At 40.9% G+C, this 12,911-nt stretch overlaps 1 protein-coding gene and 1 pseudogene across 1 annotated transcript in view; one reads left to right on the top strand and one right to left on the bottom strand.

Moving 5' to 3' along the window:
- Positions 1 to 12,911, bottom strand: part of SCHIP1 (schwannomin interacting protein 1) — a 574,152-nt gene that overhangs the window by 408,112 nt on the left and 153,129 nt on the right. The window lies entirely within an intron of this gene.
- Positions 2,227 to 3,094, top strand: LOC105713552 (histone deacetylase 6-like; annotated as a pseudogene).

The raw sequence follows: 12,911 nt of genomic DNA, 5'->3' as shown, positions 1-12,911 counted from the left end.
CATTTTAACAGCTGAACTGTATTCCATTGAAAAACTGTATGCACCATACTTACCTAATTGGTTGCTTTCTGGTGAACATTTAAGTTGGCTTTAATTTTCCCCTGTCGTAGACTTGACTGTAATGCACATTCATTCTTGTGCAAATGTTTTTTCATACTTGTTAAATTATCTAAAAGAGGGGCATTGTAATGGATGGAAATGCTTGGATAAAATGGTATTTCTCTTAGAGAAAATAATATGAACAAGAACTGAGGGGAAGAAAAGTTCTCAAGGGGATAGTGAAGTTCAGTTTTAGCCTAGACCATGGAGTCTGGCACTTTTTATAGGTGATAGGGAGTTGCTGAAGGTTTTTAAACAAGGAAATAACATGATCAGAGCTAGGCTTTAGGAAGATTAATCTAGAGGCTGTGGGTGACTGATGCAAGGAGGGAGACAAGAAATAAGTGAGAGCCAGATAGGAGGCCACTGCCAGAGAGCAGGGGAGAAATAATGAGAGATTTGACAAGGGTGATGGTAATGAAAATATACTGACAGATATGAGAGGCCCTACAAGTGCTGAAACAAACAGGAGGGTTTTGCAACTTGCTAAGGGTCATAGTCAGTGGGGAAGGTGGCAAGGCAAGCTGGGGAGATGCCTTCATTCAGTCTTTGCGTCTCCATCAGCAATGGTGCCCAGAGGGAGGACTGGTAGGCCGTTTCCCACACTGCTAACAATGGTACCTCTGGTGGTGACATTTCAGATGGTTTTATTTTTATTACTTATTTTTATTATTTATTTATTTACTTACTTATTTTGTGACAGAGTCTTGCTGTGTTGCACAGGCTGGAGTGCAGTGGTGCAACTCGGCTCACTGCAACCTCACCTCTTGGGTTCAAGCGATTCTTGTGCCTCAGCCTCCTGAGTAGCTGGGATTACAGGTGCGCGCCACCACTCCCAGCTAACTTTTGTATTTTTAGTAGAGACGGGGTTTTGCCATGTTGGCCAGGGTGGTCTCAAACTCCTGACCTCAGATGATCTGCCTGCTTTGGCCTCCCAAAGTGCTAGGATTATAGGTGTGAGTCACCATGCCTGGCCTTCAGGTGGTTTTATATTGCTCTTTATGCTTATTTGCAATTTTAATTTTCTGTGATGATCATGTATTATTTTAATTTAATGTTTCCACAATTAACATGTATTATCTTTGCTTGGAAAATAGTTACATATGCTTACTTTTTAGAAATTTAAAGTAAAAAATAAAAGGATCCCCTTCCATTTCCCATCAGACACTCTCAGGACAGTAACTGTTTGGAAGTAAAAATAAGAATAGGATGCAGTGATGGATTCAAGAGTTAGACTACATATGATTTGGCAAAGACAGGAGAAGGGGAAGGAGTCAAGGATGACTGAGTGAATGGGAGATTGGCAGTGTTTTAACAGGCACAGTTAGGAGAAAGGGTGAGAGGGAGGAACAAGATAAATTTTATGTTGAGTTTGAGTTGGCTGTAGAATATCCTGATGGAATCCTTTGGAGTATTTGGTGGAATTGTAGGCATGGCATATGGAGGCAACTTCTTTGGAAGTAATGGCAAAAGTAATGGGGATAGATGAGGCTTTCAATGAGGACACAGAGGGCAGAGGGTCAAGGATTATGGTTCAGAATTGTGGTAATTTACATTTTTAGGGTTTGAAGGAGGAAGGTGAACCAATGATGAGAGAAACAGGAGAATTAAGTGCAGTGTAAAGGATGATAGGAAAGAGAAAGCTTCAGGAAAAAAAGTGGTAAGCAACAGGACAAAGTGTGGGAAGCTGCTGTTGAAGTGCTTATTAGAAGTTCCAGAGACCCTTAAGCGAGTGGGTCCTTTCAGAGCGATGCTGTGATTGCTGCTTTCATATTAACTTGAACGTTTCTGCAGTGCAGGAGGCAATGCCACTGCTTGGAGTCAGGTTAGGGGGTTGAAAATAGAGCTGTACATGCAAGTTCAGAAGAGCCAAGTGGGGAATTTCATCAGCAGTGAGGGGCCAGCATTGGAAAACAGCATTGAAACTGAGTTCAATCAGCATGGTTTGAGAACTTAAAAAAAAAAAAAAAAAAAAGTTTGTTAAATAGTGTTTCCAGGGGCTGGAAAGTGGCAAGGCAGTTTCAGTGGGCAGTCAAGGAGTTGAGGGAGGGGCCAGGGCCAGGAAGGACGGGCTGAGTGAAAGGGGTGGGTGATTATCCTGGGAGAGAGGCCGAAAGGGCCTCAACTATGACCTCAACCAGCCAGGATTCCACAACCAGACAGCAAAGAAGTAGGCAGAACCTCCAGTCTTCCCCTCAGGACTCCAGTGTCACCTCAAAGCGAAACATTAAAAAGGGAGCCATTCCCCGCTCCATCCCTAATCTAGCGGAGGTAAAGAAGAAAAGCAAAATGAAGAAGGTCGGCCAAGCAATCAAAGAAGACCTAATCATGGGACTGCAAGGGATGGATCTGAACCTTGAGGCTGAAGCACTGGGTTGGTGCTGGATGAGCAGCTAAATGAATTCCATCGCCTCTGGGATGACAGCTTCCCCGAAAGCCCTGAGCGGCTCCATGCCATCAAGGAGCAACTGATCCAGGAGGGCCTCCTAGGTTTCTGCGTGTCCTTTCAGGCCTGGTTTGCTGAAAAGGAAGAAGTGATGTTCACAGCCTAGAATATATTGATCTGATGGAAAAAACCCAGTACATGAATGAGGGAGAACTCCGTGTCCTAGCAGACACCTATGACTCAGTTCATCTTCATCTGAAATCATACTCCTGTGCCTGCCTGGCCTTGGTCTCTGTCCTCAGGCTGGTGGATATGGTCCTGGGGGCTGAAATCCGGAATCGCATGGCCATCATTAGGCCTCCTGGACGTCATGCCCAGCACAGTCTTACAGATGGCTATTCCATGTTCAACCATGCGGCTGTGGCAGCTCGCTATGCTCTACAGAAACACTGCATCTGGAGGGTCCTTATCGTAGATTGGGATGTGCATCACAGTCAAGGAACACAGTTCACCTTTGACCAGGATCTCCCCCTGCCGGCTTGCGGGGGCACCAGTACTCCAGCCCAGAAGGAAAGTGAGGCAGCTCAGTGGCCCCCAAGAGGGAGCTGATATGAAGATAACATTGGCGGGAGGTTGGGGGGGACAGGGAGTTAACTGGCAGGCATGGCAAGGTTGCATATATAATAAAGTAAAACCTATTAACAAAACCTGAAAAAGAGAAAAGAGTTGAGGGACTCCAGTGTGCTTGCAAGAGAGGAGGCTTCAATGCCTGGCACTGAGCCCTACTGGGCAGTAGGGTGAATGAAATTAGGAAGTGTGTGAGACCCTTGTTCAGAAGAAATTACGATCCAGGAGAAAGGGCGAATGAGATCCAGGTGAAAGGGCGAATGATTGGCTGTCAGGATAAGGGCAAGGATATAGTTAGCCGGAGTGAGCATGTGCACAAGCAAGGCCTACCCAAAGGAGGGAATTTCAGGGTTTTGGACTTTTTAGCTGGGGTAGTTTACAGCATTGTGATTTCCCAGGTATTAAAGTAGAATGGGGATGAAAATTCTGCGGTTCCACAGATCTGGGAGGTTTTAAGTCAGTGCTGAAAGATCATCAATATGTATTTTTAAAATAAAATTATTTAAGTCTACTCTGTCCCAAATATTATGCAAAATGGTTAATAGTATGCCAATTTACAGATATGGAATGAGTCCCTAGAAGTGTTTAATAAACTTGTCTGGAATCATCCATGTAGTATTTGGTGAAGGAAGAAGAGTTTGGTATACCAAGAACTGCTTGAACCAGGGAGGCAGAGGTTGCTGTGAGCTGAGATTGCACCACTGCACTCCAGCCTGGGCTACAGAGTGAGTGAGACTGCATCTAAAAAAAAATAAAAAATTTGGTATATATACTTGGTATATCTACTTCTAGATGATTTTTCCTATATGTTTGTATTAATATATATCTGAAAGTATCTAGATGTAATCTATATGAATATGAGATCATTCTAAATAATCATTGCTTGCAACTTTTCTTCAGCCACTTGTTTTCATTGACTGCGGTATATTCCACAGCATGGGGGTGAGTGGCTGGGGAATGGCAGCATCCTCAACAGACGGAAGGCTGTAGGTGGAAGAGGTAGTGGTGGGGGGAAGGTGAGCAGTTAATTGGTAGGTTTGGTGGGTTTGAAGCCCCAGGTTGGCAATTGGAAATGAAGGCATGAAAAGGTAGAAAGAAAAAAGAGATAGAGGAAGGTATGCAGACGGGATAGTTGAAGAGGCAATTCTATTTACTAAGGGAAGCCTGTTAACCAAGAATCAACTACCATTTGTGGAGCCTCGCAATGTGCCCAGCAGAGTGCTGCTCTTAACCCCAGGGTTCAGTGTCTCTGAGTCAGAAGAATTGGCCTGGAACTTTCTGCTGCTCCCAAATGCTATACAGCCCTCAAGGTCCATGAACTTCCTGAAACAGGTCAAGTTGCAAAAGGTCCATGGCATTTGTATGATTGACACAGACTTCCTCTCACCTCCATAGAATAATATCCTACTAACTTATTTTTGCAACATGGCAGAGGAACACTACAGATTTTTTCTCTACTTCAAACTAGGGTGCACGAAAGGCCCTTTGCAATTAGTTTCAGCCAGTCTTTCCAATTTTATCTCCAGCCAATTTGCTTCATAAACTTTGCTCATAATTCCCCCAACATAGAGTGACCAACCACCCAAGTTTGTCCAAGACTGAGGGGGTCTTGGGATGTGGGAGTTCCATTTAAAATAGATACAGTTCCAGACAAACTATATCTGCCAGGAACCAAGGGAGTTCTCAGGATGTAGGACTTCCAGCACTAAAACTGGAAATGTCCAGGTAGACAGGGACATATTGATTACCTTACCAGATATAGCAGGCTCTTCTGTGCCCTTATATATGCTGCTTCCTTTGTGTGTATTATTCTTTGAGTCCTTCTCTACAGAACACCTATTCATTCTCTATGACCCACCTTAATTTTTCTCAGGGTTACTTTTGCTCAGCTTTTCCAGGTAGATTTATTTGATCACCTTCTTTGTGTCTTTGTTGGTTATCTCCATGCTATGCTCCACAAAAATACCTTTATCTTCCTTTGGGGACCTCACCTTATGTGGTTAGGATGGAACTGACCTCACCCACCTCAGGGGCAGGTCCTGGTTGTCTTACGCTCATCCACAAATTGCATTCCCTAAGCCACAGCAACCGTTCAGACAAAGGCATAGGAGAGAGTGGGAATTCTAAAACATGGAGAGCTACTAGAAGCTTCCTCTTGCTGCACTTGGAAAACATAGTGAGAAATCTTAAAGTGTGGAACAACTGATACTATTTTGTAGCCCAAAGGGTGATGCTAAGAGTTGATGAGAAGCCGCCATGGAGCCTGAGTCAGTGCTCAGTATTAGTTTGCTAGGGCTGCCATAATACAGGACCACAGACTGAGTTAAACAGAAGACATTCATTTTCTCCTATTCCTGGATGCCAGAAGTATGAGATCATGGTTTTGGGAGGGATAGTTTCTTCTGAGGCCTCTCTCCTTGGCTTATGGATGTTGTTCTTCTCCCTGTATCTTCATGTGGACTTCCTCCTGTGCATGCCTGTGTCCAAACCTTCTTTTAAAGACACAGTTGTACTGGATTAGGTCTTACTCTAATGACCCGTTTTAACTCAGTAAACTTTTAAAAGATCTATCTCTAAATATAGTTACATTCTAGGTACTGGAGGTGCCTGGGATCAGCAATAATTCTGTTTTAGATACATAAGCTAATAAATTAGCTTTTTTGTTTGGACTACCCTGAGTTTTAGTCTTACTTTGTGTCTTTGCATTGAAATATTTCTATCTGATACCGTCTCATCACATCTTTTTGTTATATATCATTTTTCACATGGTACTTTAATAGCTTGTTCAGCTGCTGATCTATTGCAGTTATGTGTAGTCTTTTCGTATCTCCATCCCCTTAGATTCTGGCACATAGGAGGTGCTCAGTGATACTTGTCAAATGAATAAAGACCGATTCGCATTATGAGCAAGAATCCTGGAAAAGCAAGGCTCCCCTCAATCTTCATTTTATTAAATTTTTTGATTTGCATTTTCTGGGCCATAACCTTAAAATGGTTGCAGTTAAATCTCTGAGCTTTGATCCCAGCATTATAAAACCACCGTGGAGCCCAGGAGACCATACCTGGGATAGCAGCAGTTGGAGCATAAGGACATCTAAGAAGGTGAATAATGTGAATGAACAGCAAACATGACTGAGTACCAAGTACGCAGAGAGTAAATGTGCCCTCGTTACATTTTGCATAATAAAAAAGAGAAGAGAAACTTATAATTATCTTCTTTGAATCGTCAAATATACGTGTAATTCTCGATGCCAAAGTTTAGAACAATGAAGAATATACTTACAGAAATAGCATAAAGGTATTCAGTGAAAACAAGTCTACATGAAGATGCACGTTAAAGAGCATTCAGAACAAAACCTCTTATTTCATCAGAGCACAATCTCAGGAAAGCCCCTGTACTTTCTAGCAAATATGTAGCTCTCTCAGGAATTTTTTTTTTATTGTTTAAAGCAGATAAAAGAATACTTCCAGTTTTCTCTCTTTTAACTTTCTAGCTCCATGGATTAAAGATTAGTTCCCTAATGGGATTTCACCATCATTTATCGTGTTAAAATGTCATGAACTGTTCTTTAGTGTGCAAGTTCTCCAAGCAATTACCTTCATGTGTTTTTCACTGAAGGTAAGTTTGGCGTCAATCCAGAAAATTCTTTACTACCTATTACAAGGAGCTGTTACAACCAGCCCAAACCATTAACTCTTTTTTTTTTTTAAGTCACTTCATCTGTTATGAGGCTGAACTAAATGTATAACTTTTAAAAATTGCCCATGCTGAGTCCACTTGTTACCTTATTCTTTGTTTCCAGGAGCCAAAGAGAAAAAGAAGCCAGGAGGCCACTCTTGTGTCCTGAATACTTTGCCTGCTGAGATCACTCCTGGGCTTGTAGCTTGTCTTTGGGGAGGATGTAGTTAAACATATCCTCCAGGGAGTGCCCTCAGCAGCTGGAGCGAGGTCCTGGAGAGTGGACCTTTCTCGGGAGAGGGATGTATGTGGTCAGGCAGGTGGGGCCACCTGTTCCTGAGAAAGGACAGAAGGGTTGTCACTGGATCAATGCCATGAGTCACACAGACACATTTGCATTAAGATAACTAATGATGATTTCATATTATAATTATTTTTAAAGTTTCTTTTGGATTATTTCCTCAGAGCTCTGCATCACTTTGCAAGTATGTGCATGATAAAGTGCTTAAAATTCCTTGCACAGAAGACATGCTCAAAAGTTTTATTAATTGCTAAGGCAAGTTTGAGGTCTAATATATTTCTGCCAACATTCTTTAAAAATACTGTAGTGCTCTTTTATCTGTGGTTTTGCCTTCTGTAATTTCAGTTACCTGCAGTCAACTGCAGCCCAAAACTGCGTGAGTAGAGAAGGGTAAGATATTTGGGGGGGCACATTTACATAAGTTTTATTACATATATTGTTATAATTGCTCTATTTTATTATTATTGTTAATCTCTTACTGTGCCTAATTTATAAATTCAACTTTATCATAGGAATGTATGAACAGCAAATACGTATAGGAAATAACATAGTATATATAGGGTTCAGTACTAGTCACAGCTTTGGTCAGCCACTGGGGGTCTTGGAACACATCCTTGAGAATAAGGGAAGACTACAGTACATATTTTCCTTAATGATATAGCTCTGTTGAAGCAACATTTAACACATGATATTTTAAATCAGATATTAATAAAACTAAACAATCTCTTTATAGCTTCCTTCCTTCCTTTCATTAAGGACTGCTCTTGCTCCTCCAATCCAGCTCATACCTGCTCACTAAATGAATTGTCCCATTCATTTAGTAAAGCACAGCACCAATGTTGCAACTTCCCTACTTCCAAAATGTCATGCACATACAAAAAACACAGAAATAGCACAAGCATAAGAAATAATAATTACGAAGAATGGTAAAGACAAAGATATTCCCCATAATTCTGTACCAGGATATCACTTTATTCATTTAACATGCATCATTAGCGCAACTCACAAATACATCCTAATTTGTTTATAATGATCTTCAGTTAGATGAGCTATTATTCTTAGAATCTCCTACTTTTTAAAAGCAGCATTCCCTAATGAGGAAGTTGGAGCTAATTATAGGCATGGTCATCAGTAACCACATCCAGAATTTCTCATCATCTCTTATTTTAAAAATACCATGTATAAATGAATATATTTAATTTTTACAGAGACAAATGGTGTCTGCAAGCTTTTGTAATATGGGAAAAAATTCTTATAGTAAAAAATTTCCCAATCATAATTATATTAAGGGTTTTATTTTGCTACTTTATTTAGATAAAATTAACTTGATAAATACATACCACGTGAATACAATGTTATATTGTGTGCTTCTATAAAATCCTTTATTAAAAATCATGATCTTTAGAAATTTCTGCATATTTTTATGAACATACACATTTATGATTGATACATGACTTTCTCACTCTTTGATACTTCTAACGTCAGGTTAGGGTGACCAAGAGGTTTGGAAAGGAAAAATCTTAATGAATTACTTTATGAAGTGGAAGTCTGTTACCCTATTAAACTTGAACCTCTCACCCTGAATATTTATTAACAACTTCTCAACACTTCTGCTCTCTTCCTTCTGTTCCCCCAAATGAACTAGAGGAGCATTTATACATAGGCATATATGTATTAGGTATCACTTAAAATGTAAGAAAAGATCTCTATCCTTCACAGGATAGAGAAAGTGAGGTATAGATTTCTTATAAGATCTCTTTTTCATGGAGGAAAATTTTCTGGGATATACATAAGGCATTTAGTTGGCTATGAATTTTGTTTGTCTTTCCAAACCAAAGTATGAAAGCTCTCAGTATCCAGATGAAAAGATTGATATATCTGATTTTCTCTAAAATGAAGTCCATTATTCTATCATTCCCTCAACACAGAGAAAAGACACAGAAATGCTTTTATTCTTTATTTTAAATAACTGACTTAAGTCCCACAATATTTATTCAAGTTAAACAGAGACCTAAGCCATAAGGCAACATTGCTCAAATCCTGGCACTGGCCAACCCAGCAAGCTCCAGTGGAGGGAGGACGACAGAACAGCTCAGGGAATGTGATCAGTCATCCTAAACTGGGCCTGAAACCATCTGATCAGAGCAAAAAATTCCATTAAGTTTTTATTAGGTCGATGCTATATCTGAGTGGTCATTTCAGAGACAAACTTAATACTACTCAGCCGGCTCAGATGGTCTTCAGTGCAGATACAACCTGTACAGACTTTCCAGAAACACTCATTAATAACAGCAGCATCTCTTCCTCCATAAAGGCCGACAGCAGCCTTAGGCCTCTGCCCTAACTCCAACCACCTACTTACTACTCACCAGCCCAGGATGTCTTATACCCAGTCCTAGAAGTGGGCTCACCAAACCTGCTTCTTGGTGCTGTTCTTGCTAACTCTGGCTTCCTGGTCTTTCAGCCCTGCCTGCGTTTCTTTTACTTGAGGCATCTGTGGTGTAATAGTAAAATAGACTCTGAATGTGAAATAACCTTAATCATTAGGATCGGGCCTATCATTATTTTCATGTCACCTTGACAAGTCACATAATCTTGCTGAACTTAGTTGTGCCACCTGTGAAATAGGTTATTCAAATCATGGGGTATTCCCACAGTGATTTTTCTCCCCAGCTTCTTAAAATAGCTAAAGTTGTTTCAACTTATTTTGTAACACTTGCTTGACTTGTGTACTTTTCTGAGACGTGGCCCCAATGATGTTCTGTAAACTATAAAGTACAATGCACATATTATTGATACTGCCTTGCTTGTCTTCTCTGGCCATCTGGGTCTGTAGGTAGATTTCATCAGACTCAGCCCCAGTTAGCTTAAGTCCTTCAGGGATATGAGTCTTCTAGTGGCTCACTCCTGGCCTAACATTCACCTATATGGAAATACTATTCACACGTACTTGGCGTCTGCCTATATTATGAGACCTTAGTGGAATCAATACCCTGACCCTTGGTAAAAAATGCTTCCCAACGAGGTGATTGCCCTCCCCAAGAAATTATAGAGCAAATATATTAGAAAATCTTAATAATTAATCTCCTGCTATCTGGGAAAAATCCAATAAAATATCCAGATCCGTTTTCTCCCTCTTTTCCCTTTTACAGTAAGTGGCAAATACCTGAGTCTCACCTGCTGGGCTTCCAGCCTTAACAAAGTATCTTGCTCTACAGTTTCAAAATGGAGAAAGAGTTTTAAAAAACATTTTTGTGAGTCACAAATGTTCTAAGTAGTGATCTATTTTAAAAGAATATTCCACATAGTTCTTGACTTCATGGCTTAAATACATGATACACAAATCAATTTCCTATAGGCCCATTGTTGGGTAGTGACAGAATATCTGTCCTCTACTCTTAAGCCTGCCTTCAGATTGCTGTGTGACCTTGGACAAGTCATGTCCTCTCTGGGCCCCAGATTTCTCTTGCATAAAATGATAAGTTTGGCCTTTGAGGATCCTGCCACCTTCATTTTTTTTTTTTTTTTTTTTTTAATCAGACATTGTATGTGGGGAAGACCAAGGCTTCCAGGACCCAGAGTGGGTACAAATTTGTAGATGCGAACAAATCAGAATCAACTAAAGGCTGACTTTTGAGACCATGGAAATTCTATTCTTGTTTGCTGTAGGGAAAATCATGTTCATTTCCTTTAACCATGTCCCCTTCCCAAACCCAGGGATAGAATCTAAACAATGCCTAACTGGGGACACCAAGATCTGGTCTTGACATACCTATTCCTCTTTTTACTGAGTTCTGCTGCCTGAGACCTGGTGATCCAATTGGACTGGCTGCTATTTTTTTTTAATATCCTTTTTATTGCTTTTTAGGTTTTGGGGTACATGTGAAGAACATGCAAGATTGATGCATAGGTACATACATGGCAATGTGGTTTGCTGCCTCCCTCCCCATCACCTATATCTGGCATTTCTCCCTATGTTATCCCTCCCCACCCCCTGCTGACCCTCCCCTAGCTCCCCACAACAGACCTCAGTGTGTAATGCTCCCCTCCCTGAGTCTCTGTGTTCTCATTGTTCAATACCCGCCTATGAGTGAGAACACGCAGTGTTTGATTTTCCGTTCTTGTGTCAGTTTGCTGAGAATGATGGTTTCCAGGTTCATCCATGTCTCTACGAAGGACACGAACTCATCATTTTTTATGGCTGCATAGTATTCCCTGGTGTGCCACATTTTCCCTGTCCAGTCTATCATCGATGGGCATTTGGGTTGGTTCCAAGTCTTTGCTATTGTAAACTGTGCTGCAATGAACATTCGTGTGCATGTGTCCTTATAATAGATTGATTTATAATCCTTTGGGTATATACCCAGTAATGGGATTGCTGGGTCAAATGGAATTTCTATTTCTAGGTCCTTGAGGAAGCACCACACTGTCTTCCACAATGGTTGAACTAGTTTACACTCCCACCAACAGTGTAAAAGTGTTCCTATTTCTCCACATCCTCTCCAGCATCTGTTGTCTCCAGATTTTTTAATGAACGCCATTCTAACTGGCCTGAGGTGGTATCTCAATGTGGTTTTGATTTGCATTTCTCTAATGACCAGTGATGATGAGCATTTTTTTTCATATGTTTGTTGTCCTCATATATATATTCTTTTGAAAAGTGTCTGTTTATATCCTTTGGCCACTTTTGAATGAGTTTGTTTGTTTCTTGTAAATCTGTTTTAGTTCTTTCTAGATTCTAGATGTTAGCCCTTTGTCAGATGGGTAGATTGCAAAATTTTTTTCCCATTCTGTTGGTTGCTGGTTCACTCTAATGATTGTTTCTTTTGCTGTGCAGAAGCTCTGGAGTTTAATTATGTCCCATTTGTCTATTTTGGCTTTTGTTGCCAATGCTTTTGGTGTTTTAGTCATGAAGTCCTTGCCTATGCCTACATCCTGAATGGTTTTGCCTAGGTTTTCTTCTAGGGTTTTATGGTGTTAGGTCTTATGTTTAAGTCTTTAATCCATCTGGAGTTAATTTCAGTGTAAGGTGTCAGGATTTGGTTGAGGATTTGCCTTTGATGTAGATTCTGGCCACCACACCCAATGCAGGTGAGAGGTGGGTTGTCACCAGTCCCCACCCCCATCCCAGGTTACAACTTGGCTAGGAACAACGCTGTAAGTCAGTGGTTCTCAAACTTGGCTACGTAGTTAAATCACAGGAGTAGTTTTGAAAAATTTTAATGCTCACACGACTCTCCAGACCCATCATATCAGAATCTTCATGGGATAGTACCCAGGCATTGTTATTCTTTTTAGATTGCCCTTGTGATTCTAATGTCCAGACAATGCTGAGAATGCCCTACTTGAATCTTCCAGGAATGAAATGAGACAAAATCAGCTGTGAATTTTGACAGTCTAAGCAACAGAGAGTTGCAGGCTATGGAAAAAGAAACCTGGAATTGTCAGGTTCTGAAAATTCATGGCCTGGCTGGGGCTCAGACACACAATGGTGGAGTAGAAGGAGCTTGGTTCTGAAATATGGTTTTTGGAATGATGGTCAGGGTAGAGTGGGGCACTGCAGGGTAGGAGCATGAGCTGTATTAGCACTCAGTGGGCCAGAATCAGAGGCAAGCAGGACTTGAAGGATGAGGAGAAGGCTTAAAGACAGCAGCAGGTGACAAGCTACATCTAGGTGGGTGGTTTGAGGAAAGGGTCTGGCACTCAGTCAAGAAGTCTGGGTCAGAAATCCAGGGGGAACCTCCATATCAGCATAACATTAATATTTATGGGGTGCTTTATCTTCGTAATTCACTTTTACATCCTTTTATTAGATTATG

This window comes from Aotus nancymaae, unplaced genomic scaffold, assembly GCF_030222135.1.
Source record: "Aotus nancymaae isolate 86718 unplaced genomic scaffold, 86718_ANA_hifiasm-v0.15.2.pri h1tg000019l, whole genome shotgun sequence".
Classification (NCBI taxonomy): domain Eukaryota; kingdom Metazoa; phylum Chordata; class Mammalia; order Primates; family Aotidae; genus Aotus; species Aotus nancymaae.
This window is presented reverse-complemented; position numbering and strand designations above follow the sequence as displayed.